The following is a 13,959-nucleotide window of genomic DNA, read 5'->3' as shown; positions in this document are numbered from 1 at the left end:
TGTAAGATGTAGCCAACCATGGACACGGAGAACTGTTTCCTGCTCCCATCGAAAGCAACAGAAGGAAAATGAAAGGATGGGGGATTTAACCAGCTGGAAAATGAAGACAAGGAAAATGAGCATACTGATATTCACTCTCAAAACCAGCAAGTGTGAGAGATTTCAGAACTTGAGTGTCCTTTTCCAGGGAATCTGCCTTCCAGTCTCCTGGGATTGCACTGTTAAATAAGTATTTTAATGCATCAATATGTATCAAATACATCCCGTGTCATATCCTTCAAACAGAGATTGGGCATTCTTCTATAACTTCTCCAATTTGGTCTGTGACTAGACCATGGATGCAGTATCTGTTTACTAGCACTGTGATTCATTGGGCATATGACCAAACCTGCTGTACTGAATGGGGGAAGCTGGATGTAAATAAACTTGTGAGAAATGTGTAGGGATTTCAATGTGCGAAGAAGACACAAAATATTGTATCCTGGTACAAAATGGGGATGAAAAAAAGAAGCTGGTGGGATAAAATGCACTGAAAGAAAAAACAGAAAGATTTTCTGCATCCCTAGACCAAGAGCAATGAATTAGATCAGGCCGAACAGGAATTTGGGGAGACTGAAACCTTCAAGCATCTGTGTGCTCCCTTCCTCTCCAGAACATGTTTCAGAGCATGCATGGAGCTCATCCTAATTTATCCAGGGTCTCATCTCAAAATGCACCCTTCGAGGCATCATTTCCCCCTCTTATTTTGTGATAGCAAACAAGAAACAACAGCTCTGAATGGGTCTATGCTGGATATCTATGAATTATGAGTTGAAGAGCTGTGTAGTTACACCTCTGGTGATGCATAAGCTAAATCCGGCTTGTTATTTATTTAGCCTATTTACCTCTGTTAAGTAAACATAGAGTTTTGTCAGCAGTTCCCACTGAAAATCCTCATGTTGTCCTAACTGTAATTGTCTCTTTATTGCTATAGACATCTGGTATAATTTCTGAACAGAAGTAAGAATGGTTTATTTTCTTCCCCCACCAGCAATAAAACAAGGCACTTTTTCTTCTTTTTAATTAACTACACAGCCATACCTGAAGCAAGCTGAAGTGGATAGGTAAGCATGTTCTAGTTCGGGAAAGGTAAGAAACAGAACAATAGAATACACACTCAGTTCGCAGTTTGTAATATGAAAGTTGTGTAATATAAAAGTTTAGATGTATAATAAATTTTCAGGAAGAAGAAGAAATTTATGTTTACACTGTCTGCGTTATCTTATTCTATCTTATCTCATTTTACTTCTTTCAATTTTTCATTTATCTTCTTCAGAACACCCATCTCTCTGTTTATGTGTATTTTTACCTCATGGTTTGAAAAATGTGGGTGGGAAGGTTAACTGTTTCTCTGAGAGGAATAAGGTGCTGTCTTCACCCTCAGAGATATTTTGAGATTCCCCACAGCTTCAGTCGAAGAGAAGGTGTTGGCCAGTCATATTCTTTCTTTTGCCCAGAGTTAACATTTAAAGGGTAGCTGAGTGGGGAGACTCATCCGCCTCCCCCCCACCGGCTTCAGTGGCCAGAAGAGCAGAAAGGCAGGCTTTTCCTGAGATTGGTGCAATGAACAGGACACTGACTGTACACACTGCATGGTGACATATAAGTGGATGGGTCCATTTGGAGAGACGGGACTAGAGATCCTGGCCACCTGGGTTTGGGATACAGTGGTGCCCCGCATAGCGAGGTTAATCCGTTCCGGATTAACCCTCGCTATGCGGAATCGTCGCTAAACGGGTAGGGAAAACGTATTGAAACGCATTAAACTTAGTTTAATGCGTTCCAATACCTTGCTTACTTACCCGTTCAGCGAGGATTCCCCTTGCCGGCAGCCATTTTCGCGCCCTCGCTAAGCGAGGGCAGGGCGTGAAAACGGCTGCCGGCAGCCATTTCCGGGCTTCCGGCGGCCATTTTGGAGCCGCCGAACAGCTGTTCAGCGGCTCCAAAATGGCCGCCGCAATACCCGATCTTCGCAATGCGGGTTTTCCCCGGCTCTAGGCTTGGCAGATAATTGGTTTGTTAGGCATTCCAAAACTGCCTCCCTTTTGCCTCACCTACCATGCGTGAAGAAATATACATACATATGACACTTTCAGGATTAAAAATTTAAAAATAACAAGGGGGAAGAAGAGGAACAGATGGAGGCTTTCATTATGCCTTTGCTGCTTAGCTCAGTTAGCAGTCTGCCACAGGACAAACTGTAGAAGACAGAGAGGTACATACAAGGCCATGTGAGAGTTGGATGGATAGAACTGTTTCTGTTCAAAGACAACCTGGACATGATATAAACTAGGAAAACCATGAAGTAGGAGCTGTTTGGAGTGTCTCTGGGTTTCTGTAGTGTCTCCTATAGCTAGTTCAACCTTCCTTTCTCTTTAACCTGTTGTATTCTCAGTATTACGTTAGTTCATACCATACGTTTTTAATTGGTTCTTGAACCAGAAAGTTGAAATGTTTGATTTTTGGACGACAAATCTCAGAAATGGACACGAATTGGTTGCAAGATTCTGGGAGTTATAATCATCCAAAGAAAAACACCTCCCTTCTCTGTGGCAAACTTAGGATGTTAGGTGGTTTTAAAACATAATTACAAGGTGATTCTTAGCCATCATTGAAGCTAGGGCTGATGACAAGATTACATGTCATATTCCACACAGAAAAGTAGGGTGGATGCTGTGCCCCCACTTTTCCTGTCACCCTTTTATTTGTTAGAATTCTCTGATACTGTAGTTCTCAGTCCTACCACCTTCCGAAATCGTGAAGTCTCAACTGGTGCCTTTTATCCAACTGGACAAGATTGTTGGGTTTATGTACCCTCGAGTCAAATTCCATTTTAAGGTGACCCTATGAATTAGCAGCCTCTGTAAGATCTTGTCCTAGAGATGGGCATGAACTATTCAAAGCAGCGCCCAGAGAAGGCAGGGCGGGGAAGTGATGGCAGCGCTTTGTGAACGAGCATCCACTGGAGGTGGCGGGATGCTGAACCACCAACTTGTTGAGATGGCCAAAGAACTTTGATAAACCACCGAATCTGTGGTTCATGCCCATCTCTAATCTTGCCATTAATAGCTCTACTCAGCTTTTGCAAATTAAAGGCTGCAGTCTTTTTTATTGAGGGAATCCATCTCTTGTTTGGGTTTTCACCTTCCTTCCACTTTTCTCATTATTATTCTCTTTTCCAACGAGTCCTGCCTTCCTATGATATGGCTTAAAAAAAAAACAAACAGCCTAATTTTGTGATTTTTGCTTCTAGCCAGAGTTTAGACTGAATTTGACCTGGCACCCACTTATCTGTCTTCATGGCAGTCCATGCTATTTGTAAAGCTCTTCTTCAACACCACATTTCAAATCAATCAATTTGGAGAGTGGAGGGTGGTAAAATTTATTTAATTTAATTATTGGCTGAAAATCTGGGGAAAGTATTTTGGGGAAAGAGGAAGTTGCCTCTTAACCTTTCTCTCTGCCTGAAAATTGACATTTGTTTCTATAAACAAGTCTCCAAAATATGTATTTTAGAAGCAACTTTCAATAAACATATGAACTTTCGAATGAAATTTCCCTGACATATCTGTCTGTTTGAGCCAAGAATTGCATTATAAAATTTGATTTCCAAGTTGGGATGGTGGACTCTACCTGTTTCCTGTGGATCTTAATATTATGATCTTATACTCATTTTAGCTAAATTGCATGCAATTATTTACTGAAATATTCAAATGCACCAAATCTGTGTCCCGTTATTAGCCCAAATACACATACTGGGATAAGAAAAGTGTTGTTTTACTTGAAAATGGAGGCCAAACATAGTTCCTCTTCATCTGTAACAGTAAGTACCGATGAAAACAGCTACCATTCTTTATGAACAAAAATATGTGTGCTTTAAAATATGTCACATAATTTTTTTTTTACCACGCACAAGATTTCCATGGCCGAAGCACATGGCTCTTTGGGCAGATAAGACAATGTGGAGAGATTTCCCTGAAGGCAGAAGGTTTGAAAACCGGCGTTATTCTTTAATCAAACATATGCTCAGAGATAAACGGATTGTAAGAATGATTTTTATCAGTCCCAGGGAGATATGTTAGACAGCTAGCTGGAAGACACAATTACCTTCTATCTAGCAAATATATCCAATGTATTTATTTTGTTAATAATTCTAAGGCAAACCGTTGAGTCTTGCAAATCATGGAAATGCTAGGAAGATCTTGATTTTGAAGACCTTGTGAAAACAAAACAAAATGCTCAACATGTAGTTCTTTACAGGTATACTCTGAAGTAAGTCCCAATGTGATGACAGGGATTAAATTCATAATAGAGGAATTCACTTTTTTTTTCTATCTTGCATCAGGTGTTAGCTGAAGAGTCAGGGATCACATGTGAATCCACATAAATTTTCACACACGGGTACAAAAAACACATCACATGCACTAGGTATATGGAGAATACCTGTTACAGTCTTGTTCTCCTCAGTTTAGGTTGTCTCAACACGACAAATCACATTTATGAGATCTTTTTTCAAGCCCTGCCGAGACTTTTTAGCTCATGAAATTGAGGCTGCAAGGGGTTTTTGGTCATGAAAATCTCTGTCATTTGAGCAACGTGTCTTGGTGAAAAGTGGAATCTTTGAGAAGCAAAGAACATGGAACACACAGCAAGCACAAAACTGCTTTTTCAGAAAACACCAACAACTTCTGCACTGTTCCTGTTTTTTTGTTGTTGTTGTTTTTGTGTGTTTTTTTGTTTTTTGTTTTGTACAGAAGTCATTTTTGCCAGTGGAAGAAATTTTGCTGGAAGTGTGAGAAAATAGTTCATTCTTTTTTTCAGATGAAGAGAATGCTCTTGCCTTTCCTCAACCTTGCAAATGAAGATTCACAAGGGATGGGATTTTTAGATTTTTCTGGACAATGTATAGCATAATTCTCTATTCTGGGAGACCTACCTGCTTTGTAGACACATGACAAACACCTTAAGAGAAAAGCTTAAACACGAAGGCCTTGGGGTTTGGAAAGAAAGCTCTCATTTCCCATGAGGGTAGGAAGCTTAAGTGAAGCTAGGCCTAAGCTTCAAGGCTTTCAAATTTAGGCGTGTCATATTAGGTATTTCTTATGTATCTATAAAGCAGGTAGGACTTCCAAAACGGAGATTTTGGGGATTCATAGTCCAAACAATCCAAAAATCCCATCCTTAGAACTCACACCTCAAGAGCAATTGCTTGATTATGTGCCTGTAATGGATGGTTTTTCCAGTATCGATGTATGGAAGTGAGAGCTGGACCAGAAAGAAGGCTGACCGCCAAAGAATTGATGCTTTTGAATTGTGGTGCTGGAGGAGACTCTTGAGAGTCCCCTGGACTGCAAGGAGAACAAACCTATCCATTCTGAAGGAAATCAACCCTGAGTGCTTACTGGAAGGACAGATCCTGAAGCTGAGGCTCCAGTACTTTGGCCATCCCATGAGAAGAGAAGACTCCCTGGAAAAGACCCGGATGTTGGGGAAGTGTGAAGGCAAGAGGAGAAGGGGACGACAGAGGACGAGATGGTTGGACAGTGTCATCGAAGCAACCAGTATGAATTTGACCCAACTCCGGGAGGCAGTGGAAGATAGGACGGCCTGGCATGCTCTGGTCCATGGGGTCACAAAGAGTTGGACACAACTTAATGACTATACAGTGTGTATGGATTTGACCCCATAAAGGAAGCTATGGCCTTGAGTCTGCAGGAGATAGGCAAGGCTGTTGAGAACATGACATTTACTCACAGCGTTGGCATAGGTTGTAATTAGCTTGACAGCATATAACAGCAACGTATGTCAGTATGGGAGTGCACTGCTTGTAACTTCATTCTCTTTAAGGCATTCAGTGAACGAGGGAATCTTGTATCTCTAAATACTTTTATCTAACTTTCCCTCTAGTTTTGCATTCAGATTTCTCCCTGAAGTGGCTTCTTAGTACTCCTGCTAAAACACATAAACAATCCCGGGTCTGCCAGTGTTATGTTCATCGTCTTATTACTCAGGACCTTCTCTGGCCACACGTCCCCTTTCAGTCCTCCAGCAGTCCATTGAATGGGCTGCTGGAGGACTGCCCTTCTTCTGAAGATATTCTCCATTGGAAGGTCTGCGCAATCCAAGATTTTAAAAAGAAATGAAAAGAAACATATGGAGGAAGACCAGGAATCTTGAAATTATCCACCCATTGTTTGTACCTGGACATCAGACTCAACAGGAATACAAATCCCCTGTCACTGAACTCCCCACTCAGGTAAGACACACTGTGACTCTTTATACATTGTAAAAATCATTTCTGGTGTTGTAATGGTGTACAATAGGACTGTGTCATACACAGGGCATCAATTCCAAGCTACTGCTCCTGCTCTATGGATGTTGAGAAACGTGGAAGTATTGAATGCTACACATTGGATGGTTTCAGGCATCTTCTTATGGTCAGTTCGAGTAAATACACCCTGGGAATACATATTAATAGGTATTGGAGGGGGGTATTTAATATTTTCAGCCAGCGAAAAAGTGAATCAGTGGATACTGAGCTAGTAGATTGAGGGTGTCCTATGGTATATTATATAGCATATGCAATTTTATATAAAGCATTATCCTTTCTTGACTTGTTTGGGTGATGAATGTCCTCTTTTCCGGGGATGTCTAAGTGGCCACTCTGCTTCTCCATTTGTAGCAGATTCTGTGGGCTCTGGAAAGAAAAGGTGTGTAGATTAGATGCAGCAATGTAAAACTAAGACAGTGTCCTGAAAGCTAAGGATGCCATGAACATTCATGAGAAATCCAATGGCAAATGATGCATTATTGTAAGCTTTTCTGAAAATAAAGGATGAGTGATACTGGAGCCAGCATTAGGCATGTGGTAGGACCAGCTTCATTTGTATGGAAGCAAAGTTACAGTAAAAGTAATTGCACATTAAATTAAAACTGATTATCTGCTACCAGCTAAGTGAAACTAAGCAATTATCTGAAGCTGCACCCAAGACAGGCAAACGTTAACGAAGCATTTGCAAAAGTTGCATTGTATTTCTTTCATTTTCATTTAATAAAGGGGTTCCAGGACTGCTGAATGATCTAATTTGTGGAGTGCCATGAGAGAACATATGCTCAAACGCTACCACATTTCTCTGGAGGGACAATCTTAGCTTGTCAAAAAAGGCCCAGAGCACAAGAAGGACTTGTTGTTGTGCATAAGACTTGCATACCAAAGAGCAGAGGCATTTCCCCCTTTGCAATGTGCAGTTTTGACTCTTGTTTGGCTATTGTTCGGCTATTATCTTTAGCTACCCTGGATTCCTAACAGGGTCACCCAAGGAGGAATGGTCACAGTTGAGACACCAGATTAAGATGCATGCATGCTCTTCAGGAGTAATGGCCACATCAGGAGAGGAGAATAGATCGTTCCAAGGGTGATGAGGGTGGTGGCTACAGGACAGCAATGGTAGAGGCAACAATAGTGAACTCAAGCTAACTTTTGTTAGGTAAAGGTAAAGGTTCCCCTTGACAATTTGTTCATTTGTGTCCGACTCTAGGTGGTGGTGCTCATCTCCGTTTCCAACACATAGAGCTAGCATTTATCCGCAGACAATCCTCCGTGGTCACATGGCCAGGATGACTAGACATGGAACGTTGTTTACCTTCCCACCAAAGTGGTACCTATTTATCTACTCCCATTTTTGCATTTTGCATGCTTTCAAACCGCTAGGTTGGCAGGAGCTGGGACAAGCAACGAGGGCTCACTCTGTCACGTGGATTCGATCTTACGACTGCAGGTCTTCTGATCCTGCAGCACAGAGGCTTCTGCGGTTTAACCCACAGAACGATCACGTCCCTCGTCTTTTGTTAGTACTGTGCATAAGATGCCAATGACAAACAACTGCTGAACTTTACTTACCTTGAAAGCAGGAGGCAATGGCAAATGGCAGCTGAACCTTTCTTACCTTGAACATCCTATGATGATACAGTCCAAAATGGAAGAAGAAACAGTGGTGGAAGATGGGACTGCTAGGTCAGAGAGCACTCAATCAGCTACTGGGGAAAAGCAAAGGGCAAGCATGAATAGTTGGGAAGGAGCTTGAAAAGAGCTTATTTACTGCATTATCCCCATCTAAGAAGTGGACCTGGCTTCAACATCATCAGCCATGTGGATTTGGGACATTAATAATAGCATATACTGTAAGTTGGAACTACACACAAGAACTTGACACACAGCCTTGAAGATGATTTAGCATTGAAAGCTCGCTATTTTTTTTGTTTTGTTTTCAGATTTTTAAAAATATTCTTACTGAGCAATTAAAGGTATCACATGTTCAAATCAACCTGTCTCTTCTGTTCCATTCAACATCATCAACAGAACAAACGGAATAGGCAAAGTACAGGCTAGAAACAGAATAGGCAAAGTTCATGCAGCCCCCTCCCCCAAGAAGCCTTTAGGAGCCACTATTTTGCATGAAAATCAGCCCCACTCTTCCCAGTTTTGCATCCAAACTCCAAAACGTAAAACTGGAAGTAGACCTCCTATCCCTTTGATTCCTCTCTGCTATTCTTTTGATATTTATTGTACCTTATAGGAGACCCTAGGTTGCAAAATTGACCCTCAAAGCTTGCTTACACGTTGACTTGATGATGTCTAAGGTTCCTTGCAAATCTCTGATTCTATGCTGATCTGTGATTCTGTGCCCTTTCTTCTAGTTTTAATAATCCCATAATTTTTATCCCTTTTTTGATATTTGATTTATTATTACTCCTTCCCATTTTTATTGGTGTCAGGTCAGGAATTTCCTGTTAAGCTGGTTTTGGGGGGAAAAGAAGTGGGATGGGAGGTGTATAATTAATACAAATCAATATATAATGATAATAGTGATGCGCTGCCCAGGATTGGATTTGGCAAGAGTCCACCACCAAGATGTATTGATTCAGGAGAGATTATGGTCATATTTAACTATGGGCATGCTTCAGTGCCTTGCTGGATGAGGTCCATCAGGCTGAATGACATATTTCTGTTCCCCCCTAAGCAAAGAACAAATATCATTTTGTTCAAATGACATTAGGCCATTGCACATAAATTCTTCCTCCTTCTCTTGTCAAGTTTGCTCAGGTCACCAGGCTTTCCCTCCCTCCCCCCGCCATCCCGTACCTTGACGCCCGGCACGGCGGAGTTCAATTTAACGTATGAAAATCAACCTGTCTCTTCTGTTCCATTCATCATCATCAACAGAATTCATTCTGGAATCCAAACTTGTTTTCCTATTACTTTGTTATATTTTGGGGGTGGGGGAGGGACAGGGGAGGATGATATATGGAGCAGAAAGCAGACAATGGCAGGGACAGGGGACTCAGCCCTTGTTTCCTAGTAAACAGCTGCCAGTATAGGAGAACCTCTGGGGATGCTGGCCTTGGCAGTGATAGCTTTCATAAAAAGCTCTATGCACGGATGTGCGCACGTGTGCATATCTGTGTGTGTTCAGAATCTAAGATTATTTTCATAAGCAAAGTTGTATCACCACATGTGTAAATTGCGATTATTATCACCTGTTAAGAGCAGACTTGGTTACCTAGGGAAAACAAACATGGCTGTAGTTATGTTAGGCAACTATCTGCCAGACATAGTTTGACTTGGATTGCTGCATTATTCTCTGCCTTTTGGGTAAGGAGGATGAGGAGATACAATATCCTCCTCCCCACCACTGAAGACAGTGGAGGAATTTCGTGGTATCATAGAATAACTGAGTTGAAAGGGGCGCATAAGACCATTGAGTTGAACCCCTTGCAAAGTGCTGGAGAGCTCATTTCCACCTGAGCCAATTCGTTCCACTGCTATGCTCTTCTAACAGGAGGTTCTTCCTGAATTTCGGCCAAAATCTGCCTTCCTGTATTTTGAACCTGTTATTTTATGTCCTGCACTCTGGAATGATTGAGAACACATCTTGCCCTTCCTATATATAAGAAGTGCTATCATACATTCACTCAGTCTTCCTTTCTTGAGACTAAACATGTCAAGTTCTTTCAGCCTTTCCTTATAGGGCTTGATTTCCAGCTTCCTTATCATCCTTGTTGCCCTCTTCTGAACTTGTTCCAGTTTCTCAGCATCTTTTGTAACTGGCAGTATACCTTAAAGTACTTTATATGGAACAAGAAATGCCCGATGTTCAAGCTGGATTCCAAAATGGAAGAGGCACTCAAGGTCATATTACAAATATTCACTTACCGGTACTACTGCAGTAAACCAAAGAATTTCGGAAGATCAGTCTAGGCTATATAGGATACTGCAGTGCCTTTCACTGGGTGGATCATGTGAAAGTATGTTCTTAAAGAAATGGATGTGCCTCAGCACTTGATTGTCCTGATGTGTAACCGGTATTGTGGATAAAAATTAGGACAGAATATGAAGAGACAATATGATTTCCACAAAAGTGTCGGACAAGGGTGCATTTTATCCCCTTATCTGTCAAACCTGTATGTCGAATATATCATACAGAAATCCAGTATAGATTCAGGAGAAAGAGGAGTGAAAATTGGTGGAAGAAATATTAATAATCTAAAATATGTAGAGGTTACTATCTTACTGCCAGAAAGCACAAATCACTTGAAATGACTTTTAGTGAAAATCAAAAAAGAAAGTGCCAAAGCAGGACTGCAGATAAAAAAGACAAAAAAATGACTACAGAAGAACTGCTGAACTTTAATGTTGAGAATGAAGAAACTGAAATTGTTAAAGATTTTTTTATCATCAGTGGAGTCAAGAAATCAGAAGAATGAGTCTAGGAAGGGCAGCAATGAAGGAATTAGAAAAGACCATGAAATGTAAGGATTTGTCACTGGAGACCAAGATCATCCATACTATTATATTCCCAGTCACCATATAAGGGTGTGAAAGCTGGCCGGGGGGGGGATTGATTTGTTTGAAATTTGGTGGTGGAGGAGAGATTTGTGGATACCTTGGGCTGCCAGAAAAACAAACAAGTGGGTCCTAGAGCAAATCAAGCTTGAACAATCTCTGGAGGCAAAAATGATGAAACCCAGGGTGTCTCCTTGAAAAAAAAATAATGCTGGGAAAAGTTGAAGGCAGCAGGAATTCTCAAATTGTGATGCTATGAGCAAAAGCACACATTTTTGGTGCATAAGTGTGCAGTCCGTGAAATTAATCATTTTAAATTGAGTAAAATTAGGGTTACTGCTAAATTATAAGAATTCAAAGCATGGAATGGGTTATCTGGAAGTTGAGTCATGGCAACTGGATTTCTTTCTTACTAGGTTGAAACATTTTGCTACTCATCCAAGCAGCTTCTTCAGTCTGAGGGGAGTTGGTGGGAAATCCCTGATATATCCTCCGCATTGGTTTCACTTCCCCCTGGTCTGAATAGCCTTGTTCGATGGACATCAGTGGGGAGTGAGTAAAAATCCCACTTCTGCAATCTTCTCCACTTATTGCCATGGGTCGTTAATAGTTGTTAACAGCGGTCTTTCTGGGGACTGATGAAACGGCAGAATGACAAACAGGAGACAGATGGTATCTAAAACTTCCACCCCTGCTGAGTGAGAGATTTTCTATATCCACATGTATGGCCTTCCTGACCCCTGTCTATCTTCTCGGTCCAAAATGAGTACATCTTGGTCATCAAATGAGTGTCCTTTGTCCTTCAAATGAACCGAGAAGATAGGTGGTTTGAGAGAGGGGTCAGGGAGGCCATACATGTGCATATAGAAAATTAATATGGATTAAATATCCACTTTAAGGTGTCTTGTATCAAGGGTAGCCTAACTTGAAAATTTAGCAAATATTCCTCCTGTTCCTGTCCTAAATTGATCACACTCATGGACAATCAAGGAGGTTGTTCATTTTTACCTTGAATGCCTGTAAAATACCTTGAGCATCTGTCTCTAAACCTGAAAGAATCACTGGTTAGGATCAGAATTGAAGTCTAAGGAGACCTGGGTTCAACTCCCTATTCAGCCATGATATTCGCTGGGTAACAGTGAGTCATTCATTCCTCGGTGAATCTCATTTAGTCTTCTTCCCTGATGCGATTACAATCATGTGAGTGAATTAGAAGCCAAACTGTCTTCTCCAGTCCTAAGATCTTTAGTGTCTCCAGGGCCTGGATGTTTCTTGACTATCGTTCCAAGAAACATCCAGATGGTAAGGCCAGTATCCATGCTGGCTGTAGGATGTTGAAAGCTGTAGCGCCGTCCCCCTTCTCCTAATGTTTCTAAGCTCAACAAGACTTGGCTTCCAGCTCTGATAAATACAGCGTGCAAAAGATCAACGAACTCCACAAGGATCGGGGATCACTACACACAAAAGACCAGCTAACTACACCCATCAATCACAGTGACAGATAATCTCTCCTCCTTATCACAACAAGACACTCACAAGACACACTAATCATCCATCTCCTGAAAAGGAGAAAAGCCTATCTCACAGCCATAAATACTCCACTCCCAAGCAAACTACACCAGAGCACAGAGTGCTGTCCTCTGAAGATGCTGGCCACAGAGATTGGCGAAACGTTAGGAAGAACAACCTTCAGAACACGGCCAAAGAGCCCGAAAAACCCACAACAACCCTTTCCAAGCTCTGTCCTCTGCCACCTTCCATGCTTTGCTGAATAGCAGAGACACTGAGAAAAAGCAATGAAGAGAAGGGGTTCATGGACTCCTTAGAGCCAAGGTGGAGTGAAAATGTGAAAAAACACAACCAAATATGTTTATTAGGACCAACTACCACTCCGTGAGAATTGATAAGCTTTAAATTGGTGTGGAGTTTTAATTAGTACTAATGAAGGCATTGTCATCATGTGGATTTTGGAATTGTTTTAAGAGAGTTAAACTACGACTTTTTTATCCAAAATATAAAAAGAAGAGTAACTGTGTTGGTTCATCCAAAGTTATAGTTCATCTTTCACACACACCCAATAAATTGTTGGCGATATTATACCTATTCTCTGTTATAATTTCTCTTACTGCAGAACACCACTGTCATTGAATTAAGATTTCCAGCAATTTGAATCTATTTTTAAATATAAACCTATTATTTATAACACTTCTGGTCTAGCCATTTAATCAACTCAATTCATGCTTTCAGAATACATTCGGGTAGCGAGCATTTCCGCTGGGGGGAAAATCATTAATCATATTATAAGACAAGCTGCAAAAGGCCTTTGGAGTATTGTTCTAAAAATGAGGTTTCCACATTTTCATTTTCATATGTAATATGTGGTTTGAAAGTCCTGAACAAAACAAAGGCTATGCTTGGAGAATCCCAGCTTGCTTATATTTGAAAGCTCTAGCAGAATGCATTATGATGCGGATATATCTAGAGTACATGTATCTCTGTTGTCTGCAAAGAACTCAGGGTTGACTTGCATTATGCTGATCACAAATATCTTGTCATGTAAGTATTTGTTTTACGGTCACCACGAACTTGGTGGAATCTATATGGGCTTTGATACTGAACCTGAGATTTTCCTTCTGGAGAGGATTTGGAACAATACCAGGGCATGAAGACTTTCCATAGTAAAAATGTGATGAATATTAATGGATTTCTTGTCTTTGATTTTTTTTAAAGGTGTCTCGCTATATTGAGAAGACCCACTGAAAAATGTGTCGAACACAGCAAGATTTTTTAGTCTCTCGCTGCTGCCTGAAAGCCAACATCCCTGATGTCATCCCAATTGCATTTTTCCCCATGACCAGTGGCACTGACCAAACATTTTGTGTTTTAGCATCAAACCCTGTATTTTATGCAACAAATGTAGTCGGTAGACAATAAAATGTTTTTTTTGCACAAGATGCAGTTTTGCACAAAATACATATATTTGTGGACAAAAGATCAATTTGGGTGGATTTTTTTTTTGGAAAAGTCTCAGAATGCAAAAAAATGCAGAAAAACTTTTGCCATACCAGCCATCAAGG

At 40.9% G+C, this 13,959-nt stretch overlaps 1 long non-coding RNA gene across 1 annotated transcript in view; it reads right to left on the bottom strand.

Annotated features, from left to right (window-relative positions):
- Positions 1-6,510: 6,510 nt before the first annotated feature.
- The window catches only part of LOC144583158 (uncharacterized), a 33,825-nt gene continuing 26,376 nt past the window's right edge, over positions 6,511-13,959 (bottom strand). Inside the window, exon 2 of the long non-coding RNA XR_013536799.1 lies at positions 6,511-6,736. This is a non-coding gene — a long non-coding RNA (uncharacterized LOC144583158). The remainder of the gene's footprint in view (positions 6,737-13,959) is intronic.

This window comes from Pogona vitticeps, chromosome 5 (genome assembly GCF_051106095.1).
Source record: "Pogona vitticeps strain Pit_001003342236 chromosome 5, PviZW2.1, whole genome shotgun sequence".
Lineage (NCBI taxonomy): Eukaryota > Metazoa > Chordata > Lepidosauria > Squamata > Agamidae > Pogona > Pogona vitticeps.
Note: the sequence above shows the minus strand (reverse complement) of the source record. Positions and strands in the feature narration are given on the sequence as shown.